The sequence below is a fragment of the Podarcis vaucheri genome (genome assembly GCF_965113315.1).
Source record: "Podarcis vaucheri genome assembly, chromosome: 6".
Classification (NCBI taxonomy): domain Eukaryota; kingdom Metazoa; phylum Chordata; class Lepidosauria; order Squamata; family Lacertidae; genus Podarcis; species Podarcis vaucheri.
In genome coordinates, this window is record NC_138764.1 from 79,530,329 (window position 1) to 79,549,056 (window position 18,728).

At 44.4% G+C, this 18,728-nt stretch overlaps 1 protein-coding gene across 10 annotated transcripts in view; it reads right to left on the reverse strand.

The window, feature by feature from the left end:
- Positions 1–18,728, reverse strand: part of EPB41L1 (erythrocyte membrane protein band 4.1 like 1) — a 170,942-nt gene that overhangs the window by 70,407 nt on the left and 81,807 nt on the right. The window contains exon 1 of one of the 10 annotated variants that reach the window (XM_082225763.1): positions 17,369–17,605. The exons of the other annotated variants lie outside the window; for them this stretch is intronic. The gene's annotated coding sequence lies outside the window, so the exon portion shown is untranslated. Of the gene's footprint in view, positions 1–17,368; positions 17,606–18,728 lie in introns of those variants that run through there. 10 annotated transcript variants of the gene reach the window in all.

The following is an 18,728-nucleotide window of genomic DNA, read 5'->3' on the forward strand; positions in this document are numbered from 1 at the left end:
CTCTGAGACGACTAACTGCCAGTACCAGGAAAACACTGTCCAAAAACAACAGCCACCTTGTTTGAGCCAGTGTGGTTCCAGGGAATAGAAAACTGGACTCGGACCAAGAGAAGCTGGGCTCCAAATCCCAGCTCAGCCCTGGACGCACTGTGTGGCCTTGGTCTACCCCTTTTATGCTGGGGACTGAGAGGAATCAGGGCAGCTGGGAAGCTGTAGCATAAAAGGCCCATTCACACATGCACATAGAAGCTGCAAACCTGCTACAGGAGTCCAACGTGCGGTTAAGAATAAAAGGATGTTGGGAATATTATATGTGAGGATGCAGAAGGTTAGCAGCGTTTGGGAAGAGTACTCCAAGGGAGACACTGGCTACTTCAGATAGTGACAAAAGCCAGAGCGAGCCCAGGAACCCTCCTGAGGCAAAGGAAGAAATGTGTTTATTCTAAGAAAAATAATTATTGACATTTATTAAGGACTGGAAACTTCTTATGGACTTCTTGCATGAAAGAGAAAATTAACTTGTAACATCTGGATTTAAAGATTCAAAAAATATTGGTTTCTAGAAAACAAAATAGTTGGATGCCAATTTGAGTGAATACTTTGAACAAGTTACTATATTTGGCTGACAGAAAGAGAATCAGAAGTCTTTTCATCTTTTTCTTTTTCAATTTTTCTTCCCCCCTTCCCTTTCTTCTGTTTCTTTTCCCTTCTCTTTGCTCCTGTTTCTTTTTAGATTAGATGTTAAAAATATTTCTTTTATTCTGGTATACTATAAAAAAGATACTCTGTATTAGGTATAAACTTCAGCTTCCCCCAAAGAATCCTGGGAACTTCAGTTTAACACCCACAGAGCACCCATAAGCAAACTGCAGTTCACACAATTTTGAGAAGGAAGCCATGAAGGAAGCCATGGTGTCATAGTGCTTTAGATGGCTGTGGCTTCAGTAATAATAATAATTTTTTATTATTGCCTCTCCTCTTCTTCCTTGTTCTTTGTTCTTCCTCTGTGTCCTGAAATTGTCCGTGGATGCTGGAAATCTCCCAGCTACACAAATTCACAGCTGGCTCACAGGTTCTCTTCAGCCTATCATTATCCTTTGTTCCTCTGCATCAGCCTGTCTCTCACTGACACCCCTCCATTCCCCTCCTGCTCCTTTGCCCTGTTTTCCCAATGCTGTCCTCCTTGCCTCCATCTCTTCCTGTCTGTATCCCTGACTCTCTGTCTTGCACATGTTTCTCACTTCCATCTCCCCAACCCCGTTACTCACAGCTCAAAGGCAGGAACTGCTTGAGAGCTTTAATCACAAAAGTTCAAAAGAAAGAGAATTCATTTAATAGAGTTGTCACGGCTGATATTCTGCGATGTGGACACTGTAGCCCCCTGGCAGCAGAAGAGAAAGACCATTTCCTGACTGGAGCACATCTTGACACCTCTGTGACTTGGTTTCAGCCATCACAAAACGACATCAGTCCATTTCAATCTGTCTATCACAAACGCACAAGCAGCCTCTCCGGAAGAGAGGGCAGCGTTTTCAGCTTGGGTTTCCAACAGTCTCCCTCATATGAGGCTCTACAAAATCTAACCCAGGCTATAGGCCTTGTAAATAAGAGTTCTGAGCTATTCCATGTGTTAACATTTAGCTCATGAGGATTAATGCCCATGTAACAATACCCAACACATGTGGGATCATAGCGTCACCTTGAAAAACGTACACTAATTTTAGTTAAGAGGTAGATAGCCATGTTGATCTGCCATAGTCAAAACAAAATTAAGTGTGCATGTATACTTCTTCAGATACCAATAACAAACTTAGTTGGTCTCTAAGGTGCTACTGGAAGGAATTTTTTATTGTGTACACTAATTTGGGAGGGAGGGACCGTGATCACAGCTTGCAAGCCTATTGCAGGCAACAGCCACAATTTACACAGATGTGCCCACACATAAATGATGCTCTGCATGCGTTGAGTGTTACTTGGATGTCACAAAATGCGGGCGCACAGGAATCATTTGTGTATGCAGTCTAGCCAAAGGTTAGCTGCAATTAATATTGGGACATTTTAATATTGGGACAATTAATTCTACCTCTCAGCCATGTACCCACACCATAAAAACACTTGTCCATCAAGAAGGCTGAAACACCAGGAATCACCCCAGTATTTGCACACCTAACTACAGATTCCCAAACAGCTGGGTGGGATACATCAGAAGAAATTCGGAGAGACTTGAGTATTACCAGCCTCCCAATGTGACTGTGTGGGACACAATTCTCAAGTGTAATTAGGATGAGAGAGAAATCTCTTCCAGTGCATGGGGTGAGGCCAATAGGAAGCTCCTCCATGCTAAGTGACCTTCTATTTAGTGTCCCCCATCATGAAATGTTTTGGAACAGCTGATTCTAACCATTCCTTGAAGCTCCCCAAGCCCCCACTACTGAAGTTTGGGTCTTGCCACTGGACATTCCAACCAACCACAGCCAGAACCCCTGAACTCCTCCTAGCACTGGCTCTGGCTCTGGCACCAAAGGAAAGGACATGTGTCCAGTAACCCCTACAGAGGGCAGAAAGAGTGAGCCTGCAGTAGCAGTAACTTGAGCCACAGCAGCCCAGCACCATTTCCAACAGGCACTTGTGCAGAGAGCAACTGTCTTCCTTCCAAATTTAAACACAGCCAGCTCACTGTTTATATTGTAGATTCTAATTCTGATAGCTGCTAGTGAGCAAGGTTTTTTTTGTTAGGATTAGCAAGTACTGAATTCAGTGTCAGTTCTCCCCCCCCCCATCTCTCTCTCTCTCTCTCTCTCTCTCTCTCTCTCTCTCACACACACACACACACACACACACACACATATATATATTAGGCCAACACCTTTTGATTTACAGGGCTGAAAGAATATTTGCATATTTTCCATGACAAAGAAAAACCATTTTCTTCAGAGACTGATCGGCCCCTAAAGGGAATCTTGGTGCTTCTCATATATACACCCTGACCTACAGGAGTCCAGATAATGGAATTATTCATTCCAAATAAGGGAGGCTTGGCAAGACTGTACAGAAATAGCAAGAAGCAAAATTATTTCTGAGCAAAGCAAAACAGATGCTCCCCCCCCCACTCCTTTCACTCACTCACCTGCCTAGTTTTACCCTGTTTCATTCCTTCCCTCTTGGGTCCAGTCCAACTGCACACATAAACTCCTCAAGGAAGCACAAACAGGATCCCGGGAGCAAGACAGTTACGATATTCTCCCTATGATCTGGGGCTGCTTGTTTAATGTAGCAAATAAAATGCAATCACAGAGCTGTGACAATCCCGCTCCAAGTCCTCTAAATTCAATCTGGGCTTGTGCCCAGGACTTGACTGTTTTGAGACTTTGAATTTACGTTTTTCGAACCCTCGTGGTTGCAGGCAGAGAAAACAACTGCAAAAGGTCAGGAGCGGTTCCAGCAACTCCACACTATGCATCATGAAAAGCCCCTCCCCACAGTTGCAAGCCCTTCCAGTTACTAAACCCACACACCTTGCCACCCATGACAGATGAACTGCTCCTGCAGCCCTTGGGAAAATACTCTAGATTCTTTGGAAACCCAAATATTATGTTCCAGATAATAGGCTTATACACATTAAGCAAATACAGAGGAATTTCCATAAACTACTCTCTTCTTATTTCCCTGGCATATAATTTTGGGCACAAAAATTATTGACATCGTATCTGGGGAGGTGCTGCAGCTTCACTCTCTGGGCTAAGAGTTCTACTCTTCTGGTGCTTCCCAGTTAGAACGCTGTACATATCTAAAGGACTGTCGCATGGAAGATGGAGCAAGCTTGTTTTCTCCTGCTCTGGAGGGTAGGACCTGAACCAATGGCTTCAAGTTACAAGAAAGGAGATTCCAACTAAACATCAGGAAGAACATTCTGACAGTACGAGCTGTTTGACAGTGGAATGGCCTCCCTTGGGAGATGGTGGACTCTGCTTCTTTGGAGGTGTTTAAGCAGAGGTTGGATGGCCATCTGTCATGGATACTTTAGTTGAGATTCCTGCATTGCAGTGGGTTGGACTAGATTAAGTGTTTCCCAAACTTGTGTCTCCAGCTGGACTACAACTCCAATCATCCTTATCTAGCAAGACCAGCGGCCAGGGATGATGGGAATTGTAGTCTGAAATCAGTTGGAGACCCAAGTTTGGGAAACACTGGATGATCCTCAGGGGTCTCTTCCAATTCTATGATCAAAGGGCAGCTCTGCATTGCCTCATCTCCTGAGCATTCCTTCACTTGCCCTCCCTGCCTCTCACCTCAAGCAGCTCTGCCCACATCCACAGAAATCAACAGTGAGCCCCAGTGGTCTGACCCAGCCCCATGGCCAAAAGGAAAAACCAATTAAGCACCTATCAGTCCACAAGATCCAGATTGCACATTCATCTCCCAACACAGCATGCAGCAGTAAGGCCCGCATGCCATACAATTGCTTTGTATTATTTCTGTTCTATCCTGGCTGACATGTCTGCTTATGACAACCTGCAAGGGAGGTATCGTAAAGAAACACAGCATTCAGAATGAAGGCACTTGCTGCCACTCCAAGCAGTAGAGAAAGATATCAGGGCAACAGCAAGGAGAGGAAAAGATGTGGCAGTGCTTGGACAATCTGGTGAAGCCCTGAAGCTTCTTGCTGAGGAGCAAGGCCTTATAGCCAGACAGAACTTGCATTTCTTGCTGTGTGTAATGGGAGAATTACAGTGAGAAGAGATGATAAAGAAATATGGTTCAGATGTTAATTGAAACCCACCTAAGGCACGCTTTCCAAAACAATATGTGAATCTAAACACAGCTATCCTTTAAAATTCACACTTCTCCACGTGCCACAATGTAGTTTTCTGGCCATAACGTGTACAAAATGTGGGAATATCAGGGAAAAGTGTGCATTAAAATTCAAATATTAGTGAATGTAACATTAAAAAGGCATTATATTTAGGGACAATTTCTGGCAAAAAAAATGTGCAGATCAGACCAAACTGCACACAAACATGCGAGTATCAGTATTATACTTTAAGGCTGATGAATTTTCACAAGGGCTTTTTTAAAAGAAAGAAAGGGGGGAACGAAATCACAACCCAATGCAGAAATGTGGAGAGCTGAACTTCAGCCTAGAAAAAAAATGAGAAAGCAAAGATGAGAGATTCATTCCAGTGACAGGAAGAATTTGCCCCACACAATGTAGTAGGAGTGGGGTTTGTATTTCTTTTCAAGGAAAGCAAGAACAGTAAACAAACAGGGATTTAATTTCCCTCCCAGATGAAGTGCCCCTCCCTTGAATGAGAAAGAATAGCCTATGTCTCTCCCGCTCACCCCATCTGGTCTGCCTAGGCAGCACCAAGATGCTTTCAGCTCTTTCTATCGGTCCCAAGTCCCCACATACCGAGCCCAGCCTGCAGTGCTTAGGCTCCCTCTCCTTCTCCCTCCAGCCATCACCATGATCAACTTCTTTCATTAATAATGAGTGTCTGGTTTTTATCAGCTCCGCTTGCCCCAGGCTTAGCCCATAATACACTAAAAGGGAGCCAGGCATTGGCAGCTGGCAGGTCCTGGCGAGACAAGGAACCGCAAAACACGGACAAACAACTCTCCTCACAGCTCTCTGCACACACAGAGCAGGGTTACAGTCCCAGCTAAGAAGAGCTTGGTTGGTTCTTTATGTCCTTTTCTTTAAAAAGTGCATTATTATAATGATACCATCAGCCTAATTTGCAGATGAAACCTCTCTATGCAAAATAAACAGGAGATTAAAAACAAAAACAAAAAACCCAGAGGAGTCTTGAGACATCTATGGGTGCTTCTGCCACAATAAGCAAGCCATCCTTAAACAAGAACTTTATTGTGGCATGAGCTTTCAAAGGCTCTTAACTTTTGTTAGTTTCTCTCTCTCTTTTTTTACAGAGTCACAAAACTCTACTTATGTTACTAACATGGATACCCTTCTCGATGAAAAAGAGGAACGCACAATCTGCCATTTAAGTGTGAAACCCAGTTAACAGAATTCCAGAAATTCTAGACCTCTCAAACATTTTGCCATGTTACCACTAACCCACACTGTCATCGGGCAAACAGAGAAATCAGTACAGACTGCAAAGAATACCGAATGACCCATACACTGTCTTTTAAGCTACAAATCAAAGTCAGCACAGCTACTGGATAGCCCACTTGGAAAACATGGTATCATTGTTACATTGCCATTATTCGGACTGGCCAGGATTTCATTGCCTCTCTTGATCTGGTTTGCTCTAAAAGGCACAGTTTACTGTAAACCTGTCATCTTGTACTCTCTCAAGACCTCAAATCATAAATAAACTCAATGTACTAAAGAAACAGATATGAAAAGGTTTTAAAACTTTACAGACATTAAGTCTATGGCTTTTGGCTCACAGAATATACAAGCATAACCAAACGGCCTATGGTGGTTTCACAACACTGAAATGCAGACAGTCTATAATATCGCATCAATGAATTCTTTACTTTACAAAATTTTAAAATCTTGTCATACTATATCAAAGAAATACATGATGTTTCTATATTACCTCGACTTATTGTATTCATTTGACTCTAACACTTTTGGGGGGACTTTTCTGTGATGGTACCCTGGTTGTGAAATACTCTCCCAGAGAAACTCATTTGAAACCTATATGCAGTGGTTTTTATTTTTCCGGGCTTTCTAGCTTAAAGAACATGCTTCCGTGTTTTACAATTCTTTGGCAAAATAAAAAAATTCCTTCCAGTAGCACCTTAAAGACCAACTAACTTAGTTCTTGGTATGAGCTTTCGTGTGCATGCACACTTCTTCAGATACACAGTGCCAAATTCTTTGGCACTTTGCTGTTTTCATTCTGACACTGTCCATATTCGGGTTAAAATAATAATAAACTTCTCAGATAACTTTATTAATGGCTGGGTGGTATCAAAATGCTTTCTGCATCATGCTCTCGGCTAGCCCTATGGCAATATGAGGAGCCAACGTAAATGACACTGTTGCATATTCAGTGTTTCAAAGCAGAACAGTGCGGCTTTAACATTTTCAAATCTCTGTCGAGATTTGACATCCCTGAGAAACTGTGTTCACATTTGCACGCCATATTGCCACACATAACAACAGTAACAGTGCTATCAGTAAACAGCATGTCATAGCAACAGCTGAACACGGCACATGAGCTTAGCACCGTAGATTCTGGCGTATAAGACGACTTTTTAACCCTGGAAAATCCTCTAAAAATTTGGGGGTCGTCTTATACGCTGGGTATGGGTTCGCTGGGCAGCGGCAGTGGACGGCGGGCTCCACGCTGGGAGGAAGCTGCCTGGCGAAGCTGCCCAGCGATGCTAAGCCGGCTTCACTGGGCGGCTTTCTCCTGGCATGGAGCCCACCGCCCACTGCCGCTGCCCAGCGAAGCTGCCGCGTATAAGACTGGGTGTATAAGTCGACCCCCCAAATTGGCAGCTGCCAATTTGTGGGGTCTTCTTATATGTCCATTTGCCTAATACGCCGGAATCTATGGTATTTTTATGCTATCTCACAGCCTGCTGCACATGAACTTGCCTGGAAGGTTTAAAATGAGCAGGGCCCATCCTCAACGATCACTGAAAACTGGAGGGTCCAAACCTCCACTGCCTTGTTGGATATCTTTGGGAGAAGAAAGGGCTGAGGAGTAAATTCTACACAAATCTGGAGTAGCGTCCCGAAGGATGGTCCCTCGTACGCCTCCTTTTAGCAACTCCTGCAGCCAAGCTAGTGCCAAATGTATTGGTCTGTTTTCCTTTGGACCACATCAGTGACGTAGAGAGAGTTTTTTCTTTCTTTCTTCTGGTTGCCCAGGACCACATTTCCCCCAAAATTTCAAGGAGGCGCATGCCAGGCCCCCTCAATATTCCATGGCCTGCAGTGGGCCCCATCAGGCCTTCCGCGACAGACTACACTGGGCCTCCTCATGCCGCATAGTGTTACATGTGCATGCCAGCCCCGCCCCCCCAACTTGGGCAGAATCTGGTGTGTGTGTGATGCACACTGGCCGGGCTTGCATCCCAGGCATATCATTTTGGTGCTGCTAATGCAGCCGTTTGACTTCACTCCCAGAGGCACAACCCATTGCCTCTTGAAACAGACATATGCCCACAATAAAACACTTTTGATTAAGTGGATAGAAGCTTTAGTCCCGACAAACACTTGGGCACCCAAGATTGAAGAACACTGCTCTAGCCTGTGGAAGGCAATGTCAAAAAGAGTTTGTTGGCTTACAACAAACAAACAAACAAGAATAACAACAATTTATTATTTATACCCCGCCCATCTGGCTGGGTTTCCCCAGCCACTCGGGGCGACTCCCAACCAAATATTAAAAACACGATCAAACATCAAACATTAAAAACTTCCCTAAACATGGCTGCCTTCAGATGTCAGATAGTTGCTTATTTCCTTGACATCTGATGGGAGGGCGTTCCACAGGGAGGGCGCCACTACCGAGAAGGCCCTCTGCCTGGTTCCCTGTAACTTGGCTTCTCGCAGTGAGGGAACCGCCAGAAGGCCCTCGGCGCTGGACCTCAGTGTCTGGGCTGAATGATGGGGGTGGAGATGCTCCTTCAGGTATACTGGGCCGAGGCCATTCAGGGCTTTAAAGGCCAGCACCAACAATTTGAATTGTGCTTGGAAACGTACTTAAGGTGCCACAAGATTCTTTGTCACTTTGATTCGGTCCTGAGCCTCTCAGGATCAAATGCCCCTCTCCTCTTCATTCTGAGTGAAAGACACTTCTGATGCCAGAGTTTTTTCTGTGGCTGTTTCTGGAGTTAATACCAATGCATCCCATTGCACGTGTCTGTCTGCCTCTCTCTCTCTCTCTCTCTCTCTCTCTCTCTCTCTCTGTGTGTGTGTGTGTGTGTGGTAGCAGCACTTCTCATGCTTCTTCACTTCTCTGGGCCACCTCACAATGCAATTGCACAAGACTCTGTAAGCAAGAATAAAGCAGGATGCAGATAATGCTTCAGAGAACCTGTCATCAGGGTACTTTCACGTTCTTTTAGCCAGGCAAGAAAGAGGAAGCAAAATAGTTGCTCTCCTTGGATGGACAGCCAAATCAGTCTGTAAACTTGGTGAAAATAAATCACCATGGCTGGATTTATGGATTTGTGTGGCTTATGTCTACGAGATAGATGGCCCAAACCTGTGAGTCAGAAATCTCTCAGAAGTGTGATCTGCTGCTGCTGAAACAGAACCCTATCCAAATGCAGATCCCGACACCTCTCTCTTCAATTACTATTAATAGGTCTGATTAAAGAACTCAGTCAGTCATGAGTTTTAATTGGTTCCGCAACTGAATTTGCATAACATAGCACATGAATAAAGCTACAGTTCTGGAGGAAAAGGAGGAGGAGGAGGAAAAAGGTTTTTGTGGTTTTAGGTGATATGTGTACCATTTAGATCATGGTTAGGCAAACTAAGGCCCGGGGGCCGGATCCAGCCCAATTGCCTTCTCAATCCAGCCCGTGGACGGTCCAGGAATCAGCGTGTTTTTACATGAGTAGAATGTGTCCTTTTATTTAAAATGCATCTCTGGGTTATTTGTGGGGCCTGCCTGGTGTTTTGACATGAATAAAATGTGTGCTTTTATTTAAAATACATCTCTGGGTTATTTGTGGGGCATAGGAATTCATTCATATTTTTTAATAATAATAATAATAATAGTCCAGCCCCCCCCCCACAAGGTCTGAGGGACAGTGGACCAGCCCCCTGCTGAAAATGTTTGCTGACCCCTGATTTAGATGATGCTTTCTAGTCACTGCAGACTACAACTCCTATCAGCCCCAAACCAGCGCAATCCCTAGCCAGGGATAATGGGAGTTGATTTAGATGATGCCCATATAGCAGGCACCACTGTGGAAAAGGAAGACTTCTTGTTTTCGAGAGGAGAAATTTCTCTTCTAAGGTGTCATTTGCCACCCATAGTTTCTGTAAGTACTTGTGTTTCAAACAATTTACACTTTTTTAAAAGGGTTGGATGAGGGGTGGGTGAGCCTATGGCCTTCCAAATGGTGTTTGACTCCAAATCCCATCATCCCTGACCACTGGCCATGCTGTCTGGAGCTGATGGGAGGTGGCGTCCAACAGCATCCAAAGCACCACAAGTTCCCCATCCCCACTTTAAAGTCAAGCACACTGATCAACTGCCTGAATTTAGTTCAGGCCAGATTGCAACCAGCCAGGTGGCACCTCTAAGGCCATCACTCGTGATTCATGTGCTGAATAAAAAAGCTGTAAGAAAAAGTTGGGTTGAAGATCTAAATACATTCACCTGGACAGTGTGGGACACAGAATTGTACTGTCAAATATGATCACAACCCTGAAGACAGCAAGAGCAAAGCAACTCCTTCTACAATCTGCTCAGCGTCTACCTCAGGCAGCAACCAAGTGACAAACACCAAAATAATGAATGAATGAATGAATGAATGAATGAATGAATGAATGAGACTAGTTACCTATCTACTCTGGTTTAGGAAGCATTCTTGGTGCCTCCTGAACTTATGTTGCCCCTCCAAAGAAGTCAGTCCAATAAAAAGGTATAATCTTACCCATTTTACACCTCTGATTCTTTATGCATACCAGAGTCCTAAAGTTAAAAATATCACAGCTCATACTTTTTAGTCACTACACAATACCCTTCAGTATCTATCACACTACTTCAGTACAAATGTGCACCTACTGCTGCAGATGAAATGACACCTGTTCTATAAAACTACACTATTCACCAGTAAGTCCTGCTTTATGGCAGCATGCCTTATACGGGTGCTGTTATTATGTTCCAGCAGTTTTACTGCAGTGTTTGCAGCACTTGGATTCAGGTCATACATACACACGTAGCTTTCAGGCAGCAGTAAATTGCTGCATCATCATTTCAGAGACACAAGAATTTCTGAGCAGACCAAAAGAGAGAGAGAAAGAAGTTGAGAAGAAAAGGCATGTTTCTTGAAGCAAGTCCCATTGTTTTCAAGGAGGGATACTCTCAAACCAACATATGTAGGATTGCATCAGAATAATAATAATAATAATAATAATAATAATAATAATAATAATAATGCCTCAGTTCTTTGCAAGGAGTTTTAAAATTGATGCACAATCAGTAGCTAATCTCAGGAGAGCCCCAGATCATTTCTGCTGTTATTTCAGCACAACACCAGAAGCACAGCCACATGTTCTTTCAGACAAAAAATGGGGACCTTGCATTCAAATTCTCACCTTGCCTATGTGCTGGCCAAATTTGCCTTGAGTTTTCTGCCCTAAGTAAATTTATAGCTCTACAGTCATTGTCCAGCATGCATTAACAAGCGGAATACTGGGTCCTAGGAGAGCTGGCCAACACAAAAGTATTCACTTGGCCTTTCAATCTAAACCATTACATGCTTGCTTCTTCCCCAACCCAGTGAGATGCAGGAAGACAACATGCTGAGATGACCCAAAATGCCCCTCCTTGATTATTGCAAGGGCCATGGGAACAGCATGGGCTGCCAATTCACCAACAGCAAGCATGCCACTAACGGATTATTCTCACGGCAGTCTGCCCTATGGCTCGTCCCACATAGGCGCTATGAAGTTCCAAGGCACATGCAACCAGCTGTCTTGTGTCTCTTAGAGAGGAGCTTTCTGGAGGCGGGTCAGGCTTAAACAGATTCGGAAAAATATATGAGACAGCCAGCGCCAGCAGGAAAAGAGAAGCCAAAAGGAGTGGGGAGACTGGCTCAAACTGTAAGCCATGCATGCTAACAAGAAGCCCAAAGTCCACGTTCTCCCTGCATCATCCAGCTGAGCCCGACAGATGCAGACTGGGCTTAGCCAGCTTTGCAAAACAGCACTGAGTAGTGGCAAACACTGCTTAGGACCAACACTAGACTAGGCATATACCAATGCCCATTGACAAAGGTTGCATTCAGGCTGACAGAGGCTGCCCAACTGAACCAGCAGCCAATCCTGTTGCAGGCAATCAACAGGGCACTGTCCATTTCTCCTGCTGCAGCCTCAGCCCAGGGCATGTGCCATATAAGGCTACGAGGTAAAGCTTTCAGCACAAAGAACCTGCTGCAGGCATCAGCATCACTTTAGACAGGCCTACATAGATGGAGATGTCTGTTGGCAAAACTGCTGTGAACATTCTCCAGTTAATAAAAATGGTGGCTTGTCTGCCAGGGAGACTACAGTGGCAAGGATTCCCTATGCACAGAAATGGAAGGAGGAGAGAAAACCCTCAAAGGAAGAATGGCTGATGAAAATCTTGGAATATACAGAGATGGCAAAACAGACAGCACTTATAAAAGATACAAATCTAGAATCCTTTTAAAAAGACTGGAAACCCTGTCTGCTCTATATAAAAAAATTATTACCCATATCTCAAACGTAAGAAAACATCAGAATATATTCCAAAAACATGTTAAGAGAGGACAAATTACCCATATTTCAAATGTAAGAAAACATCAGAATATATTTTAAAAACATGTTAAGAGAGGATGAAATTAGATAAGACAGAAACTAAAAATGCAATTGTATGTAATTTGGGTTATAAACATTGATATTGGTTGAGCGGGAAATTACTAGTTTTGTTGAATTGGAATATAACTGTTGAGTAACAAATGTAACTTTCTATATGGGAAAAAGAATAAGATATTATAAAAAAGAAAATGATGGCCAAAAGGCCCTATGGAATCTATCTCTGTGGTTCAGGCTTACTCTCCCTAGCAGACAAGCCACCATTTTTATTAAATGGGGAATGTTCACAGCAGTTTTGCCAACTATGCTGGGTTCACATCACTGTGACAGCTGGTAGGGTAGGGTTCAGACTACATTCTCCTCTGAAATCACTGGGCATGGTGGAAATTAATAATAATAATAATAATAATAATAATAATAATAATAATAATAATAATAATAATTTATTATTTATACCTGCCCATCTGGCTGGGTTTCCCCAGCCACTCAGGGCAGCTTACAGTGAATATAAAAACATAGTAAAACGTCAAACATTAAACCTTCCCGAAACACGTCTGCCTTCTAGAAGTTGGGTAGTTCTTTATCTCCTTGACATGTGATGGAGGGCGTTCCACAGGGAGGGCTGTAGGATGGAGTGGAAGGTGGGTTGCTCCCTTAACTTAAAGAGTTTGGAGCATGGAGAGAATTTAACACCCGATTGCTGCAAGTGCCAGCCCCCAACCTAAGCACAATAGTACTATAAAAAAAATAAGGAGGTGTGTTAGGGTTTGTGTAGGGCTCCTGAGAAGAACTGGTGTTTGCAAAGCAATCTGTACCATCAAGTCCTGAACCAGAATTCTGCTATATATATATATATATATATAGCACTCAAGGTTTGGCCTTGGATACTTTTAGCACTCGCAACCAGGCCTCTGCCATTGTTAGGTGTGAAATCAGGTCAACTCCAAAGGACTGGAAGCTGACTAAAGCCATCCTCTGATCCATGTTCCATTTCCATACAACTCCACAGCTGCAATGAAGAAAGTCAGGTGAAGGGTCTCCCATTGCGGAATAAAGGCCAAACTTGGTAAGGCAAGTAAAATATTTGTGATTGTCCTCTCATGATATTTTTTAATGGAAGGGAGAAAAGAAGGTACTTGTATGTTTTACCCTGTTGGGCAAATTACAGCTGGCAGGGATTTCAACTGGGGAAGGGGTGAATGGAAGAAAGGCTTAATCCCATCCCCCTCTTACGGGCATCATCCAGATTAGCCTGTCACCTGCCACTTTAGAATGTGCGCGCATATATATATATATATATATATATATGGAGATCCAATCATAGATTTTCCTTCACATCATCCAATTTGTCTTCTGGAAGCCTGAAGACATCCTGGCTGAACACCATTTCATTTAGGGATCTCTTTAGACAGACAGCTAACCTGCAGCACGGCTCAGTGAAACAAGGGGAAGTATTAGCTTGCACTGCAGCAAAAACAACAGACAGCCTTGTGGCACCTTAAGAAGACGACACAAATATATTATGACATCGTGAACACAAGAAAAAAAGGAAAAGGTCCAGATATAGTAACTGCAGGATATTCACCCAGTTTAGTTACTGAGCCAGTTCCAAAGGTCCAGGAAACTTCCTTTAAAACCCATAATAGGACACAAATTGGATGCTGTGAATGAATGAAAAACTTGCACCTGCTGAAACATTCACCCAATCCTGTAAACTGGGGGGTGGGGTGGGGGGCTAGCCCTGGGTGAAGCCTCCATTGAGGCTCCCAGCCTGTATGCGTGTGCAAATGTGTGTGACGTAGGTATCAAACTGGATATTTGACTCGGGTGAAATAAAGCCTAGTTTTGCCCCTGGGTTCACCTAACCAGCCCCATCACTGGAAGCCCTGAACAATAGGGTTTCCTCGCTTCCACCACACCTCCTGCAAAATTGGTTTGGGAGTGGGTCAGGAGAACCCTCCGACCAGTTTGTGGGGAAAGAAAGCATCACTCCGTCTGGCAAGCTGGAATGCCTGCACAGACAGGACAATGGGAAGAACACAATGCTGAACTGCACCCATAAATTCCAAGCACCACACTCCACTCTGTTTTTGGTTGTCAGTATAACGGGCCCATCCATCTGCAAATTCAGGGATGGCATCAGCCACCCAGCAGTTCTGAACTTTGTTCAACAGAAAGCAAACTTACTGCACTCTCTGATATGAATGATGTTTCGAAATGAAGGAAAACTGCACTTTCCCCCGGAAGGTTAAGGGAGCGCTTAATTTTTGTAGGCTAACATCCACATTTTATTATTTACTGACTGACTGATTAGAATAATTTCTTTACTACTTTTCATTTAAAAAACAAATCCCAAGGTGATTAGCAACCATAAAACAACAACAAAATTAAGAATACAAATACAACATCACAATTATAGAACTAGAGTGGTTGAAAGCTGGCACTGATGGTCTGGAAATGCCTGTGCAAAAACAGTGGGTTTTTAGTGCATGACAGAAACAGACCACCACTGACTTACGGCAAAGAGCTCATTCCAAAGAGTAGGTGCCACCTCCGAAAAGGCCTGCTTCTAAATTGCTCCAATACAGAGTTGTGCAGGTTGCAGCCCAGCAAAAAGGACTTCCTCCAAACATCTTGGTGAACAATGCTCAGACAACATTACAGAGGTCCTAATGTGCTGAAATTGACTCCTGTTTAACTGTTCCTTAGCCTTTAACCACAGGCTGACTCCCTTCCTTGTAGTATGTGGGTCACTGGTGAAAGGAGCATATTTTCATGTTTCAACTCAAGATGCTTTCTTCCAGCTCAGTAAATACTAATCCCCTTTGAAACTATTATCACATAACTTCTTCTGTTTGTAAGAGCATAAAAGAGCCCTGCTGGAGCATGTCAGCGGCTCATCTAGTCTAACAAGGTGGCCAACCAGAGGTCTCTAAAAAGCTCTTAAGTAGGGATCTCAGTGCAACTGCACACTCCTCACTTCAAGTTCCCAGCAACTGGGATTGCAAATGGCAGTAGAACATAGCCATTCTGGCTAGTAGCCAGTGACTGCCTTAACCTCCATGAATTTGTCTAATTCTGCTTTAAGTTGGTGACCATCACTATATCTTGTGAGAGCGAGTTTCAGTGTTTGATGATGTGTTGTGCAAAGAGGTATGGGATGAAGCAAATACTGTAACTCATGCAAACTCTCCTTTGAAAAATCTACTATGGATCAACACTGTCTCACCAGTGTCAGGAATGTCACAATATAAGAGAGGGAGGACTAATCTGCTGCTGCTCCCTGCTCCACTCTTTGCCTGCCCTCCATTCCCCCCAGCTGTGGGGCAACGAAGGAGTTCTGTTTACTCTTGCAACTAGGGAGAGGAAGATGAGTGAAAGGACTAAGGGAGAAGCAGGCTAGGAAAAGCCACATCTCTATCCTCCGTCATAGCTGAGGGGCTGTCCCTTTAAATCAGGGATGGGGAATCTCTGGCCCATGGCCTGTTGCAGTCCTTAGAGGGCACCCATTTGGTACTGAGGCATCTGCTCCTTGCTCACAACCTCATTTTTTACTATGCCGCCACAGAGGGAAGGGGAAAGCAGCAAATTGCAGGTGCGGCCCACTTCCCCCCACTCTTGCCTTGCCTTACTTATCCCACGGTTTTTCACATAGTGTTTAGTCATCCTGCTCAGGTTGCAAAGGCCAACAAGTCCTGAGTGAGGCTTTTCTGTGTGTCTGAAAGGATGGCAGGTGTGAGATCACTCCTGCAACAATGCTCCAAAAATGAGAGGAACCACCAAGGCCATCATCCAGCCCCCCACCCACTTCCTGCCATGCAGCTACTAAAAGCACAGGAGCTCCTTTCCAGACTAGGCACTGACAGAATTCTATATTTTTGATGTAGCCAACAGCAGAAACCTGGGGGCTTCAAAGGAGTGCAGCCTTGGAAGAGGCCATCTCCTCACAGATGCACCTTCAGGTGCTTACAACACAGCAGTGGCCCCAGCTCGGCCCCAGCACTACTTTACAGCTTTACATGTAGCATCATGCTCAATCTAGGCTTTTCAAGGGAACATTTCATAAAGGGAAGGGCAGTGCCCTAGTTATGGAAGAAAATGTAGAAGTTCTTTACTAGAACCCATAAACCTCATACCTGGACTCCTCCTGCTTTTAGCCAAATCATGCCCCCCTTTAGCCTCCTAAAAGCAGTAGCAAAGTGGGCAGGGGAGAGAAACAAAACCCTCCCCCCCATCCTGCAAGTTTGGGAGGGCAACTGGAAAGAAGAGGAAAAGGCGTAGCTCAATGGAAGACAATCTGTTTTGCCTGCAGAAGGTCCCAGGTTTGATCCCCAGCATCTCCAAGTAGGGCTGGAAGAGACTTCCTGCCAGAAATCCTGGAGAACCTCTGTCAGTCAGTGTAGACAATACTCAGCTAGATGGAGCAATGGTCTGGTTCAGTCTAAGGGAGATTTCTACACTCCTAGCTCTCAGAGTGTTTCCTGTACTGTCATTTCCAGAACACAGCATATTATGCTAGGAGCCATTGGGAGCAGAGACAGCCTCTAGCATACCCTTCTAAAGAACCTGAAAACCTGAATGCAAGAAACAGAAAACCAGCCCAGCCTTTATTGCTGCAAGGGCTTGAGGAGCTGCATTGCACAGACTCAAGGTTACCATGGTGCGGGGGGCAACTCAAGAACTCAAGCCCAGATGTGTACAACTGTTTAGTCGAGGAGGCAGGCTGGCCTGAAAAGAAACAACGAGGCTAAGAAGCCTCCGGAGAAAGCCTACATTACCAAAAAAATGACAGAGAGAAAGAGAGAGAGAGACTCTTGTAGTCCCCTTCTCTAAAACCTCCCTCCCCAGCTGAGCCGGTCCTACCTTTGAAAGGCTCCCCATCTCTGCTGCGCTGCTGCTCTCCACTGGGCTGCTGCTGTGTGCACAACACACTCCTTTCCGCAGAGCAACCTCTTCTAACTTTAACACCCCCACACATTGATTGATGCATACTGCAGTCGCTGCAAACCTCACAGTCCACAGCTGGGGGGTGGGGAGGAAGAGAAGAGTCTGGGATCCCCTCCCACATCGCCAGGCCAGAGCCTCAGTGACGGCGCTGCCTCTCTCCGTGTTTCTCCCCCCCCCCTGCCTCCCCCCCACCATGGGATTTCCCTCTTTTAACACAAATCTAGCAGATGGCTTTAGACTAATAGCAGAAATGCTTGTTAGGCACCCAGCGGTGTTCACTGAGCCACCGCCTCTTCCCTCTGCGCCCCCGCCACTGCCTTCCGTCTCCCTTAGCTGTAAACATCTGGCTGATTTCAGGGAACAAATCGCTGCTTGCTATCCTCCTGGTATCACACCTTGCTGCTGCAAAAAGCAAAGAGGGGAAAGGAGCCAGAACGTTCCTTTTCTAGGCTTCAAATGGGTCCACATGCCTCCACTGGTTTCAAGTCTTCACACTCATATTAAATTACCTTGACCAAATTAATAAAACAATTTTTGGATGTCAGAGCCATACATCTCAGATGCTGCCATTACATTTTGCCCAGATATATACTGGAACTAGAAGCCAAACAAAATGGCTATTCAATCGCTACCACCCGTGGAATGGCACCAAGGCAAGGGAGGACATTTTGGAAGCAAGGGAGACAACATGCAATGGAGGGACAGCTGTTGAAAATGGCCTTTGCTGCGACAGACTATTATGCCATAAATTAGGCGAAAAGAACCCTTTTTAGCCTGGGGGACATGAATTGCCATCCTGAGATGATTTGGGCGTGGGGAGTTGGAATTGTAAAAAGTGAAATTAGAGGAAAATGAAATGGAGAAAAGTACTTAACAGTGGTAATTCACAAATCAATTTTTTTAATGGCACATACATCCTGGCATTGGTAAGCCAATTAACGCATGTAATGTACTACAAATTATTTGTCTTGGTTCAGTCCACAAGTGACAGTACTGAAACTCTTGATGTTTTGTAATTCATCAGTTCTGAATTTTAGTTGTGCGATCTATCCTGTCATGCTTCACTGCCTCTTAAAAGTTGTTCGGACCCTGTTTGGTGGTCTTTATTTCATGATCTTCCAATGTGCTGCATAATTCCAAGACACTGAAGGTTTAAGAAAAGCATATTTTTGCTAGTAGAACAGCAGCAATAAATGGCAAGAATGTTCAGCCATAATGTCATTACGGGGAATGGTGTGGTTAAAGGAGCACATCAACTGTAATTCTCAGCAAGCAC